This window comes from Ambystoma mexicanum, chromosome 9 (assembly GCF_040938575.1).
Source record: "Ambystoma mexicanum isolate Mex_15411 chromosome 9, UKY_AmexF1_1, whole genome shotgun sequence".
Taxonomy (NCBI): Eukaryota; Metazoa; Chordata; class Amphibia; order Caudata; family Ambystomatidae; genus Ambystoma; species Ambystoma mexicanum.
The window spans coordinates 508,733,446-508,749,578 of record NC_090931.1 but is presented as its reverse complement, the minus strand read 5'-3'; positions in this window follow the sequence as shown (position 1 = coordinate 508,749,578).

Here is a 16,133-nt window from a genome sequence, read left to right as displayed (position 1 = left end):
TTCCATGATATGTGATATCCCAATGCTTCTACAAAACCTGAGACCCATACCATGGCATGAGATGTGATATCAAACTCCCGTCCTATACCATGAGACTTGATATCTCAATGCTTCTAATACCAAACCTGAGACCAGTCCAATAACATGAGATGTGATATCCAAATCCTTCCCCTTCCAAACCTTAGACCCTTCCTTTATCATGAGATGTGATATCCAAGTCATTCCCATGCCATTCCTGAGACCCTTCCTATAGCCTGAGATGTGATATCTCAATGCTTCTAATACCAAACCTGAGACCCTTCCAATAACATGAGATGTGATATCCAAGTGCTTCCCATTCCAATCCTGAAACCCTTCCTAAAGCATGAGATGTTATATCTCAATGCTTCTAATACCAAACCTGAGACCTTTCCTATAACATGAATTGTAATATCCAAGTCCTTCCCATTCCAATCCTGAGACCCTTCCTATAGCAGAGATGTGATATCTCAATGCTTATACCAAACCTGTGACCCTTCCTATGGCATGAGATGTCATATACAACTCCTTCCGATTCCAATCCTGAGACCCTTCCTATAGCATGTGATGGGATATCTCAATGCTTATACCAAACCTGAGACCCTTCCTATAGCATGGGATGTGATATCCAACTCCTTCCCATTCCAATCCTGAGACCCTTCAGATAGCATGAGATGTGATATCTCAATACTTCTAATACCAAACCTGAGATCCTTCCTATAACATGAGGTGTGATATCAAACTCCTTCCCATTCCAAACCTTTGCTTCTATCAAACCTGAGACCCTTCCTTTAGCATGAGATGTGATATCCAACTCCTTCCCATTCCAATCCTGAGACCCTTCCTATAACATGAGACGTGATATCCAACTCCTTCCCATTCCAAACCTTTGCTTCTATCAAACCTGAGACCCTTCCTTTAGCATCAGATGTGATATCTAACTCCTTCCCATTCCAATCCTGAGACCCTTCCTATGGCATGAGATGTGACATCTCAATGCTTCTAATACCAAACCTGAGAGCCTTCCTACAGCATGAGATGTGATATCCAAGTCCTTCCCATTCCAATCCTGAGATCCTTCCTATAACATGAGATGTGATATCCAACTCCTTCCCATTCCAACCTGAGACCCTTCCTATAGCATGAGATGGGATATCCAACTCCTTCCAAATCCAATCCTGATACCTTTCCATGAGATGTGATATCCCAATGCTTCTACAAAACCTGAGACCCATACCATGGCAGGAGATGTGATATCAAACTCCCGTCCTATACCATGAGACTTGATATCTCAATGCTTCTAATACCAAACCTGAGACCGGTCCAATAACATGAGATGTGATATCCAAATCCTTCCCCTTCCAAACCTTAGACCCTTCCTTTATCATGAGATGTGATATCCAAGTCCTACCCATGCCATTCCTGAGACCCTTCCTATAGCATGAGATGTGATATCCAACTTCTTCCCATCCCAATCCTGAGACACTTCCGATTGCAGAGATGTAATATCTCAATGCTTATACCAAACCTGAGACTCTTCCTATAACATGAGATGTGATATCCAACTCCTTCCCGTTCCAAACCTGAGACCCTTCCTATAGCATGAGATGTGATATCCAACTCCTTCTGATTCCAATCCTGAGACCTTTCCGATAGCATGAGATGTGATATCTCAATGCTTCTAATACCAAACCTGAGATCCTTCCTATAACATGTGATGTGATATCCAAATCCTTCCCCTTCCAAACCTGAGACCCTCCCTTTAGCATGAGATGTGCTATCCAACTCCTTCCCGTTCCAAACCTGAGACCCTTCCTATAGCATGAGATGTGATATCCAACTCCTTCCGATTCCAATCCTGAGACCCTTCCGATAGCATGAGATGTGATATCTCAATGCTTCTAATACCAAACCTGAGACCCTTCCAATAACATGAGATGTGATATCCAAGTCCTTCCCATTCCAATCCTGAAACCCTTCCTATAGCATGAGATGTGATAGCTCAATGCTTCTAATACCAAACCTGAGACCTTTCCTATAACATGAATTGTAATATCCAAGTCCTTCCAATTCCAATCCTGAGACCCTTCCGATAGCAGAGATGTGATATCTCAATGCTTATACCAAACCTGAGACCCTTCCGATAGCATGAGATGTGATATCTCAATGCTTCTAATACCAAACCTGAGATCCTTCCTATAACATGAGATGTGATATCCAAATCCTTCCCCTTCCAAACCTTAGACCCTCCCTTTAGCATGAGATGTGATATCCAACTCCTTCCCATTCCAATCCTGAGACCCTTCTGATAGCATGAGATGTGACATCTCAATGCCTCTAATACCAAACCTGAGATCCTACCTCTAACATGAAATGTGATATCCAACTCCTTCCCCTTCCAACCCTGAGAGCCTTCCTATAGCTTGAGATGTGATATCCAACTCCTTCCCATTCCAATTCTGAGACCCGCCCTACACCATGAGACTTGATATCTCAATGCTTCTACCAAACCTGAGACCCTTCCAATAGCATGAGATGTGATATCCAACTCCTTCCCATTCCAATCCTGAGACCCTTCCTATAGCATGAGATGTGATATCTCAATGCTTCTTCCAAAACTGAGGCCCTTCCTTTAGCATCAGATGTGATATCCAACTCCTTCCAATTCCAATCCTGAGACCCTTCCTATAGCATGTGATGTGATATCTCAATGCTTCTAATACCAAACCTGAGATCCTTCCTATAACATGAGATGCTATATCCAACTCCTTCCCATTCCAATCCTGAGACCCTTCCTATAGCATGAGATGTGATATCTCAATGCTTCTAATACCAAACCTGAGATCCTTCCTATAACATGAGATGTGATATCCAAATCCTTCCCCTTCCAAACCTGAGACCCTCCCTTTAGCATGAGATGTGATATCCAACTCCTTCAAATTCCAATCCTGAGACCCTTCCTATAGCATGAGATGTGATATCTCAATGCTTCTACCAAAAATGAGACCCTTCCTTTAGCATGAGATGGTATATCCAACTCCTTCCCATTCAAATCCTGAGACCCTTCCTATAGCATGAGATGTGATATCTCAATGCTTCTAATCCCAAACCTGAGAGCCTTCCTATAGCATGAGATGGGATATCCAACTCCTTCCAAATCCAATCCTGATACCCTTCCATGAGATGTGATATCCCAATGCTTCTAAAAAACCTGAGACCCATACCATGGCATGAGATGTGATATCAAACTCCCGTCCTATACCTTGAGACTTGATATCTCAATGCTTCTAATACCAAACCTGAGACCGGTCCAATAACATGAGATGTGATATCCAAATCCTTCCCCTTCCAAACCTTCGACCCTTCCTTTATCATGAGATGTGATATCCAAGTCCTTCCCATGCCATTCCTGAGACCCTTCCTATAGCATGAGATGTGATATCTCAATGCTTCTAATACCAAACCTGAGACCCTTCCTATAACATGAGATGTGATATCCAAGTCCTTCCCATTCCAATCCTGAAACCCTTCCTATAGCATGAGCTGTGATATCTCAATGCTTCTAATACCAAACCTGAGACCTTTCCTATAACATGAATTGCAATATCCAAGTCCTTCCCATTCCAATCCTGAGACCCTTCCGATAGCAGAGATGTGATATCTCAATGCTTATACCAAAACTGAGACCCTTCCGATAGCATGAGATGTGATATCTCAATGCTTCTAATACCAAACCTGAGATCCTTCCTATAACATGAGATGTGATATCCAAATCCTTCCCCTTCCAAACCTTAGACCCTCCCTTTAGCATGAGATGTGATATCCAACTCCTTCCCATTCCAATCCTGAGACCCTTCTGATAGCATGAGATGTGATATCTCAATGCCTCTAATACCAAACCTGAGATCCTACCTCTAACATGAAATGTGATATCCAACTCCTTCCCCTTCCAACCCTGAGAGCCTTCCTATAGAATGCGATGTTATATCCAAGTCCTTCCCATTCCAATCCTGAGACCCTTCCTATAAAATGAGATGTGATATCCAACTCCTTCCCATTCCAACCTTAAACCCTTCCTATAGCATGAGATGGGATATCCAACTCCTTCCAAATCCAATCCTGATACCCTTCCAATAGCATGAGATGTGATATCCCAATGCCTCTACAAAACCTGAGACCCACACCATGGCATGAGATGTGATATCAAACTCCTTCCCATTCCAATCCTGAGACCCTTCCTATAGCTTGAGATTTGATATCCAACTCCTTCCCATTCCAATTCTGAGACCCGTCCTATACCATGAGAATTGATATTTCAATGCTTCTAATACCAAACCTGAGACCGGTCCTATAACATGAGATGTGATATCCAAATCCTTCCCCTTCCAAACCTTAGACCCTTCCTATAGCAGAGATGTTATATCTCAATGCTTATACCAAACCTGTGACCCTTCCTATGGCATGAGATGTCATATACAACTCCTTCTGATTCCAATCCTGAGACCCTTCCTATAGCATGAGATGGGATATCTCAATGCTTATACCAAACCTGAGACCCTTCCTATAGCATGAGATGTGATATCCAACTACTTCCCATTCCAATCCTGAGACCCTTCATATAGCTTGAGATGTGATATCTCAATGCTTCTAATACCAAACCTGAGATCCTTCCTATAACATGAGGTGTGATATCAAACTCCTTCCCATTCCAAACCTTTGCTTCTATCAAACCTGAGACGCTTCCTTTAGCATGAGATGTGATATCCAACTCCTTCCCATTCCAATCCTGAGACCCTTCCTATAACATGAGACGTGATATCCAACTCCTTCCCATTCCAAACCTTTGCTTCTATCAAACCTGAGACCCTTCCTTTAGCATGAGATGTGATATCCAACTCCTTCCCATTCCAATCCTGAGACCCGTCCTAAAACATGAGATGTGAGATCCAAATCCTTCCCCTTCCAAACCTAAGACCTTTCCTTTAGCATGAGAAGTGATATCCAACTCCTTCCCATTCCAAACCTGAGACCCTTCCTATAGCATGAGATGTTATATCTTAATGCTTCTAAAACCAAACCTGAGAACCATCCTATAACATGTGAAATCCAAATCCTTCCATTTTTAAACCTGAGACCCTTCCGATAGCATGAGATGTGATATCTCAATGCTTCGAAAACCAAACATGAGAACCATCCTATAACATGAGATGTGAAATCCAGATCCTTCCCTTTCCAAACATGAGACCCTTCCTATAGCTTGAGATTTGATATCAAACTCCTTCCCATTCCAATTCTGAGACCCTTCCTATACCATGAGATGTGATATCTCAATGCTTCTAATACCAAACCTGAGACCCGTCCTAAAACATGAGATGTGAGATCCTAATCCTTCCCCTTCCAAACCTGAGACCATTCCTATAGCTTGAGATGTGATATCAAACTCCTTCCCATTCCAATACTGAGATAGCTTGAGATGTGATATCCAACTCCATCCCATTCCAATCCTGAGACCCTTCTGATAGCATGAGATATGATATCTCAATGCTTCTAATATCAAAACTGAGACCCTCCCTATAGTATGAGATGTGATATCTAAGTCCTTCCCATTCCTATCCTGAGACCCTTCCGATAGCAGAGATGTGATATCTCAATGCTTATACCAAACCTGATGACCCTTCCTATGGCATGAGATGTGATATCCAACTCCTTCCCATTCCAAACCTGAGACCCTTCTGATAGCATGAGATGAGATATCTCAATGCTTCTAAAACCAAACATGAGAACCATCCTATAACATGAGATGTGAAATCCAAATCCTTCCCTTCCCAAACCTGAGAGCCTCCCTATAGCATGAGATGTGATATCCAAGTCCTTCCCATTCCAATCCTGAGACCCTTCCTATAGCATGAGAAGTGATATCTCAATGCTTATACCAAACCTGAGACCCTTCCTATAGCATGAGATGTGATATCCAACTCCTTCCCATTCCAATCCTGAGACCCTTCCTATAGCATGAGATGTGATATCTCAATGCTTCTACCAAAACTGAGACCCTTCCTTTAGCATCAGATGTGATATCCAACTCCTTCCCATTCCAATCCTGAGACCCTTCCTATAGCATGAGATGTGATATCTCAATGCTTCTAATACCAAACCTGAGATCCTTCCTATAACATGAGATGCGATATCCAACTCCTTCCCATTCCAATCCTGAGACCCTTCCTATAGCATGAGATGTGATATCTCAATGCTTCTAAAACCAAACCTGAGATCCTTCCTATAACATGAGATGTGATATCCAAATCCTTCCCCTTCAAACCTGAGACCCTCCCTTTAGCATGAGATGTGATATCCAACTCCTTCCCATTCCAATCCTGAGACCCTTCCTATAGCATGAGATGTGATATCTCAATGCTTCTACCAAAACTGACACCCTTCCTTTAGCATCAGATGTGATATCCAACTCCTTCCCATTCCAATCCTGAGACCCTTCCTATAGCATGAGATGTGATATCCAACTCCTTCACATTCCAACCTGAGACCCTTCCTATAGCATGAGATGGGATATCCAACTCCTTCCAAATCCAATCCTGATACCCTTCCATGAGATGTGATATCCCAATGCTTCTACAAAACCTGAGACCCATACCATGGCATGAGATGTGATATCAAACTCCCGTCCTATACCATGAGACTTGATATCTCAATGCTTCTAATACCAAACCTGAGACCGGTCCAATAACATGAGATGTGATATCCAAATCCTTCCCCTTCCAAACCTTAGACCCTTCCTTTATCATGAGATGTGATATCCAAGTCCTTCCCATGCCATTCCTGAGACCCTTCCTATAGCCTGAGATGTGATATCTCAATGCTTCTAATACCAAACCTGAGACCTTTCCTATAACATGAATTGTAATATCCAAGTCCTTCCCATTCCAATCCTGAGACCCTTCCGATAGCAGAGATGTGATATCTCAATGCTTATACCAAACCTGAGACCCTTCCTATAACATGAGATGTGATATCCAAATCCTTCCCCTTCCAAACCTTAGCCCCTCCCTTTAGCATGAGATGTGATATCCAACTCCTTCCCATTCCAATCCTGAGACCCTTCTGATAGCATGAGATGTGACATCTCAATGCCTCTAATACCAAACCTGAGATCCTACCTCTAACATGAAATGTGATATCCAACTCCTTCCCCTTCCAACCCTGAGAGCCTTCCTATAGAATGAGATGTTATATCCAAGTCCTTCCCATTCCAATTCTGAGACCCGTCCTATACCATGAGTCTTGATATTTCAATGCTTCTAATACCAAACCTGAGACCGGTCCTATAACATGAGATGTGATATCCAAATCCTTCCCCTTCCAAACCTGAGACCCTTCCTATAGCAGAGATGTGATATCTCAATGCTTATACCAAACCTGTGACCCTTCCTATGGCATGAGATGTCATATACAACTCCTTCCGATTCCAATCCTGAGACCCTTCCTATAGCATGTGATGGGATATCTCAATGCATATACCAAACCTGAGACCCTTCCTATAGCATGAGATGTGATATCCAACTCCTTCCCATTCCAATCCTGAGACCCTTCATATAGCATGAGATGTGATATCTCAATGCTTCTAATACCAAACCTGAGATCCTTCCTATAACATGAGACGTGATATCCAACTCCTTCCCATTCCAAACCTTTGCTTCTATCAAACCTGAGACCCTTCCTTTAGCATGAGATGTGATATCTCAATGCTTCTACCAAAACTGAGACCCTTCCTTTAGCATCAGATGTGATATCCAACTCCTTCCCATTCCAATCCTGAGACCCTTCCTATAGCATGAGATGTGATATCTCAATGCTTCTAATACCAAACCTGAGATCCTTCCTATAACATGAGATGCGATATCCAACTCCTTCCCATTCCAATCCTGAGACCCTTCCTATAGCATGAGATGTGATATCTCAATGCTTCTAAAACCAAACCTGAGATCCTTCCTATAACATGAGATGTGATATCCAAAGCCTTCCCCTTCCAAACCTGAGACCCTCCCTTTAGCATGAGATGTGATATCCAACTCCTTCCCATTCCAATCCTGAGACCCTTCCTATAGCATGAGATGTGATATCTCAATGCTTCTACCAAAACTGACACCCTTCCTTTAGCATCAGATGTGATATCCAACTCCTTCCCATTCCAATTCTGAGACCCTTCCTATAGCATGAGATGTGATATCCAACTCCTTCCCATTCCAACCTGAGACCCTTCCTATAGCATGAGATGGGATATCCAACTCCTTCCAAATCCAATCCTGATACCCTTCCATGATATGTGATATCCCAATGCTTCTACAAAACCTGAAACCCATACCATGGCATGAGATGTGATATCAAACTCCCGTCCTATACCATGAGACTTGATATCTCAATGCTTCTAATACCAAACCTGAGACCGGTCCAATAACATGAGATGTGATATCCAAATCCTTCCCCTTCCAAACCTTAGACCCTTCCTTTATCATGAGATGTGATATCCAAGTCATTCCCATGCCATTCCTGAGACCCTTCCTATAGCCTGAGATGTGATATCTCAATGCTTCTAATACCAAACCTGAGACCCTTCCAATAACATGAGATGTGATATCCAAGTGCTTCCCATTCCAATCCTGAAACCCTTCCTAAAGCATGAGATGTGATATCTCAATGCTTCTAATACCAAACCTGAGACCTTTCCTATAACATGAATTGTAATATCCAAGTCCTTCCCATTCCAATCCTGAGACCCTTCCGATAGCAGAGATGTAATATCTCAATGCTTATACCAAACCTGAGACCCTTCCGATAGCATGAGATGTGATATCTCAATGCTTCTAATACCAAACCTGAGATCCTTCCTATAACATGAGATGTGATATCCAAATCCTTCCCCTTCCAAACCTTAGACCCTCCCTTTAGCATGAGATGTGATATCCAACTCCTTCCCATTCCAATCCTGAGACCCTTCTGATAGCATGAGATGTGATATCTCAATGCCTCTAATACCAAACCTGAGATCCTACCTCTAACATGAAATGTGATATCCAACTCCTTCCCCTTCCAAACCTGAGAGCCTTCCTATAGAATGAGATGTTATATCCAAGTCCTTCCCATTCCAATCCTGAGACCCTTCCTATAAAATGAGATGTGATATCCAACTCCTTCCCATTCCAACCTTAGACCCTTCCTATAGCATGAGATGGGATATCCAACTCCTTCCAAATCCAATCCTGATACCCTTCCGATAGCATGAGATGTGATATCCCAATGCCTCTACAAAACCTGAGACCCATACCATGGCATGAGATGTGATATCAAACTCCTTCCCATTCCAATCCTGAGACCCTTCCTATAGCTTGAGATTTGATATCCAACTCCTTCCCATTCCAATTCTGAGACCCGTCCTATACCATGAGACTTGATATTTCAATGCTTCTAATACCAAACCTGAGACGGTCCTATAACATGAGATGTGATATCCAAATCCTTCCCCTTCCAAACCTTAGACCCTTCCTATAGCAGAGATGTTATATCTCAATGCTTATACCAAACCTGTGACCCTTCCTATGGCATGAGATGTCATATACAACTCCTTCCGATTCCAATCCTGAGACCCTTCCTATAGCATGAGATGGGATATCTCAATGCTTATACCAAACCTGAGACCCTTCCTATAGCATGAATTGTGATATCCAACTACTTCCCATTCCAATCCTGAGACCCTTCATATAGCATGAGATGTGATATCTCAATGCTTCTAATACCAAACCTGAGATCCTTCCTATAACATGAGGTGTGATATCAAACTCCTTCCCATTCCAAACCTTTGCTTCTATCAAACCTGAGACCCTTCCTTTAGCATGAGATGTGATATCCAACTCCTTCCCATTCCAATCCTGAGACCCTTCCTATAAGATGAGACGTGATATCCAACTCCTTCCCATTCCAAACCTTTGCTTCTATCAAACCTGAGACCCTTCCTTTAGCATGAGATGTGATATCCAACTCCTTCCCATTCCAATCCTGAGACCCGTCCTAAAACATGAGATGTGAGATCCAAATCCTTCCCCTTCCAAACCCGAGACCTTTCCTTTAGCATGAGAAGTGATATCCAACTCCTTCCCATTCCAAACCTGAGTCCCTTCCTATAGCATGAGATGTTATATCTTAATGCTTCTAAAACCAAACCTGAGAACCATCCTATAACATGTGAAATCCAAATCCTTCCCTTTCTAAACCTGAGACCCTTCCGATAGCATGAGATGTGATATCTCAATGCTTCGAAAACCAAACATGAGAACTATCCTTTAACATGAGATGTGAAATCCAGATCCTTCCCTTTCCAAACATGAGACCCTTCCTATAGCTTGAGATTTGATTTCAAACTCCTTCCCATTCCAATCCTGAGACCCTTCCTATACCATGAGATGTGATATCTCAATGCTTCTAATACCAAACCTGAGACCCTTCCTATAGCATGAGATGTGATATCCAACTCCTTCCCATTCCAATCCTGAGACCCTTCATATAGCATGAGATGTGATATCTCAATGCTTCTAATACCAAACCTGAGATCCTTCCTATAACATGAGACGTGATATCCAACTCCTTCCCATTCCAAACCTTTGCTTCTATCAAACCTGAGACCCTTCCTTTAGCATGAGATGTGATATCCAACTCCTTCCCATTCCAATCCTGAGACCCTTCCTATAGCATGAGATGTGATATCTCAATGCTTCTACCAAAACTGAGACCCTTCCTTTAGCATCAGATGTGATATCCAACTCCTTCCCATTCCAATCCTGAGACCCTTCCTATAGCATGAGATGTGATATCTCAATGCTTCTAATACCAAACCTGAGATCCTTCCTATAACATGAGATGCGATATCCAACTCCTTCCCATTCCAATCCTGAGACCCTTCCTATAGCATGAGATGTGATATCTCAATGCTTCTAAAACCAAACCTGAGATCCTTCCTATAACATGAGATGTGATATCCAAATCCTTCCCCTTCCAAACCTGAGACCCTCCCTTTAGCATGAGATGTGATATCCAACTCCTTCCCATTCCAATCCTGAGACCCTTCCTATAGCATGAGATGTGATATCTCAATGCTTCTACAAAAACTGACACCCTTCCTTTAGCATCAGATGTGATATCCAACTCCTTCCCATTCCAATTCTGAGACCCTTCCTATAGCATGAGATGTGATATCCAACTCCTTCCCATTCCAACCTGAGACCCTTCCTATAGCATGAGATGGGATATCCAACTCCTTCCAAATCCAATCCTGATACCCTTCCATGATATGTGATATCCCAATGTTTCTACAAAACCTGAAACCCATACCATGGCATGAGATGTGATATCAAACTCCCGTCCTATACCATGAGACTTGATATCTCAATGCTTCTAATACCAAACCTGAGACCGGTCCAATAACATGAGATGTGATATCCAAATCCTTCCCCTTCCAAACCTTAGACCCTTCCTTTATCATGAGATGTGATATCCAAGTCATTCCCATGCCATTCCTGAGACCCTTCCTATAGCCTGAGATGTGATATCTCAATGCTTCTAATACCAAACCTGAGACCCTTCCAATAACATGAGATGTGATATCCAAGTGCTTCCCATTCCAATCCTGAAACCCTTCCTAAAGCATGAGATGTGATATCTCAATGCTTCTAATACCAAACCTGAGACCTTTCCTATAACATGAATTGTAATATCCAAGTCCTTCCCATTCCAATCCTGAGACCCTTCCGATAGCAGAGATGTAATATCTCAATGCTTATACCAAACCTGAGACCCTTCCGATAGCATGAGATGTGATATCTCAATGCTTCTAATACCAAACCTGAGATCCTTCCTATAACATGAGATGTGATATCCAAATCCTTCCCCTTCCAAACCTTAGACACTCCCTTTAGCATGAGATGTGATATCCAACTCCTTCCCATTCCAATCCTGAGACCCTTCTGATAGCATGAGATGTGATATCTCAATGCCTCTAATACCAAACCTGAGATCCTACCTCTAACATGAAATGTGATATCCAACTCCTTCCCCTTCCAACCCTGAGAGCCTTCCTATAGAATGAGATGTTATATCCAAGTCCTTCCCATTCCAATCCTGAGACCCTTCCTATAAAATGAGATGTGATATCCAACTCCTTCCCATTCCAACCTTAGACCCTTCCTATAGCATGAGATGGGATATCCAACTCCTTCCAAATCCAATCCTGATACCCTTCCGATAGCATGAGATGTGATATCCCAATGCCTCTACAAAACCTGAGACCCATACCATGGCATGCGATGTGATATCAAACTCCTTCCCATTCCAATCCTGAGACCCTTCCTATAGCTTGAGATTTGATATCCAACTCCGTCCCATTCCAATTCTGAGACCCGTCCTATACCATGAGACTTGATATTTCAATGCTTCTAATACCAAACCTGAGACGGTCCTATAACATGAGATGTGATATCCAAATCCTTCCTCTTCCAAACCTTAGACCCTTCCTATAGCAGAGATGTTATATCTCAATGCTTATACCAAACCTGTGACCCTTCCTATGGCATGAGATGTCATATACAACTCCTTCCGATTCCAATCCTGAGACCCTTCCTATAGCATGAGATGGGATATCTCAATGCTTATACCAAACCTGAGACCCTTCCTATAGCATGAATTGTGATATCCAACTACTTCCCATTCCAATCCTGAGACCCTTCATATAGCATGAGATGTGATATCACAATGCTTCTAATACCAAACCTGAGATCCTTCCTATAACATGAGGTGTGATATCAAACTCCTTCCCATTCCAAACCTTTGCTTCTATCAAACCTGAGACCCTTCCTTTAGCATGAGATGTGATATCCAACTCCTTCCCATTCCAATCCTGAGACCCGTCCTAAAACATGAGATGTGAGATCCAAATCCTTCCCCTTCCAAACCCGAGACCTTTCCTTTAGCATGAGAAGTGATATCCAACTCCTTCCCATTCCAAACCTGAGTCCCTTCCTATAGCATGAGATGTTATATCTTAATGCTTCTAAAACCAAACCTGAGAACCATCCTATAACATGTGAAATCCAAATCCTTCCCTTTCTAAACCTGAGACCCTTCCGATAGCATGAGATGTGATATCTCAATGCTTCGAAAACCAAACATGAGAACTATCCTTTAACATGAGATGTGAAATCCAGATCATTCCCTTTCCAAACATGAGACCCTTCCTATAGCTTGAGATTTGATATCAAACTCCTTCCCATTCCAATCCTGAGACCCTTCCTATACCATGAGATGTGATATCTCAATGCTTCTAATACCAAACCTGAGACCCGTCCTAAAACATGAGATGTGAGATCCTAATCCTTCCCCTTCCAAACCTGAGACCATTCCTATAGCTTGAGATGTGATATCAAACTCCTTCCCATTCCAATCCTGAGATAGCTTGAGATGTGATATCCAACTCCATCCCATTCCAATCCTGAGACTCTTCTGATAGCATGAGATATGATATCTCAATGCTTCTAATATCAAAACTGAGACCCTCCCTATAGTATGAGATGTGATATCTAAGTCCTTCCCATTCCTATCCTGAGACCCTTCCGATAGCAGAGATGTGATATCTCAATGCTTATACCAAACCTGTGACCCTTCCTATGGCATGAGATGTCATATACAACTCCTTCCGATTCCAATCCTGAGACCCTTCCTATAGCATGAGATGGGATATCTCAATGCTTATACCAAACCTGAGACCCTTCCTATAGCATGAATTGTGATATCCAACTACTTCCCATTCCAATCCTGAGACCCTTCATATAGCATGAGATGTGATATCTCAATGTTTCTAATACCAAACCTGAGATCCTTCCTATAACATGAGGTGTGATATCAAACTCCTTCCCATTCCAAACCTTTGCTTCTATCAAACCTGAGACCCTTCCTTTAGCATGAGATGTGATATCCAACTCCTTCCCATTCCAATCCTGAGACCCTTCCTATAACATGAGACGTGATATCCAACTCCTTCCCATTCCAAACCTTTGCTTCTATCAAACCTGAGACCCTTCCTTTAGCATGAGATGTGATATCCAACTCCTTCCCATTCCAATCCTGAGACCCGTCCTAAAACATGAGATGTGAGATCCAAATCCTTCCCCTTCCAAACCCGAGACCTTTCCTTTAGCATGAGAAGTGATATCCAACTCCTTCCCATTCCAAACCTGAGTCCCTTCCTATAGCATGAGATGTTATATCTTAATGCTTCTAAAACCAAACCTGAGAACCATCCTATAACATGTGAAATCCAAATCCTTCCCTTTCTAAACCTGAGACCCTTCCGATAGCATGAGATGTGATATCTCAATGCTTCGAAAACCAAACATGAGAACTATCCTTTAACATGAGATGTGAAATCCAGATCCTTCCCTTTCCAAACATGAGACCCTTCCTATAGCTTGAGATTTGATATCAAACTCCTTCCCATTCCAATCCTGAGACCCTTCCTATACCATGAGATGTGATATCTCAATGCTTCTAATACCAAACCTGAGACCCGTCCTAAAACATGAGATGTGAGATCCTAATCCTTCCCTTCCAAACCTGAGACCATTCCTATAGCTTGAGATGTGATATCAAACTCCTTCCCATTCCAATCCTGAGATAGCTTGAGATGTGATATCCAACTCCATCCCATTCCAATCCTGAGACTCTTCTGATAGCATGAGATATGATATCTCAATGCTTCTAATATCAAAACTGAGACCCTCCCTATAGTATGAGATGTGATATCTAAGTCCTTCCCATTCCTATCCTGAGACCCTTCCGATAGCAGAGATGTGATATCTCAATGCTTATACCAAACCTGATGACCCTTCCTATGGCATGAGATGTGATATCCAACTCCTTCCCATTCCAACCTTAGACCCTTCCTATAACATGAGATGTGATATCCAACTCCTTCCCATTCCAACCTTAGACCCTTCCTATAGCATGAGATGGGATATCCAACTCCTTCCAAATCCAATCCTGATACCCTTCCGATAGCATGAGATGTGATATCCCAATGCCTCTACAAAACCTCAGACCCATACCATGGCATGAGATGTGATATCAAACTCCTTCCCATTCCAATCATGAGACGCTTCCTATAGCTTGAGATGTGATATCCAACTCCTTCCCATTCCAATTCTGAGACCCGTCCTATACCATGAGTCTTGATATTTCAATGCTTCTAATACCAAACCTGAGACCGGTCCTATAACATGAGATGTGATATCCAAATCCTTCCCCTTCCAAACCTGAGACCCTTCCTATAGCAGAGATGTGATATCTCAATGCTTATACCAAACCTGTGACCCTTCCTATGGCATGAGATGTCATATACAACTCCTTCCGATTCCAATCCTGAGACCCTTCCTATAGCATGTGATGGGATATCTCAATGCATATACCAAACCTGAGACCCTTCCTATAGCATGAGATGTGATATCCAACTCCTTCCCATTCCAATCCTGAGACCCTTCATATAGCATGAGATGTGATATCTCAATGCTTCTAATACCAAACCTGAGATCCTTCCTATAACATGAGACGTGATATCCAATTCCTTCCCATTCCAAACCTTTGCTTCTATCAAACCTGAGACCCTTCCTTTAGCATGAGATGTGATATCCAACTCCTTCCCATTCCAGTCCTGAGACCCTTCCTATAGCATGAGATGTGATATCTCAATGCTTCTACCAAAACTGAGACCCTTCCTTTAGCATCAGATGTGATATCCAACTCCTTCCCATTCCAATCCTGAGACCCTTCCTATAGCATGAGATGTGATATCTCAATGCTTCTAATACCAAACCTGAGATCCTTCCTATAACATGAGATGCGATATCCAACTCCTTCCCATTCCAATCCTGAGACCCTTCCTATAGCATGAGATGTGATATCTCAATGCTTCTAAAACCAAACCTGAGATCCTTCCTATAACATGAGATGTGATATCCAAATCCTTCCCCTTCCAAACCTGAGACCCTCCCTTTAGCATGAGATGT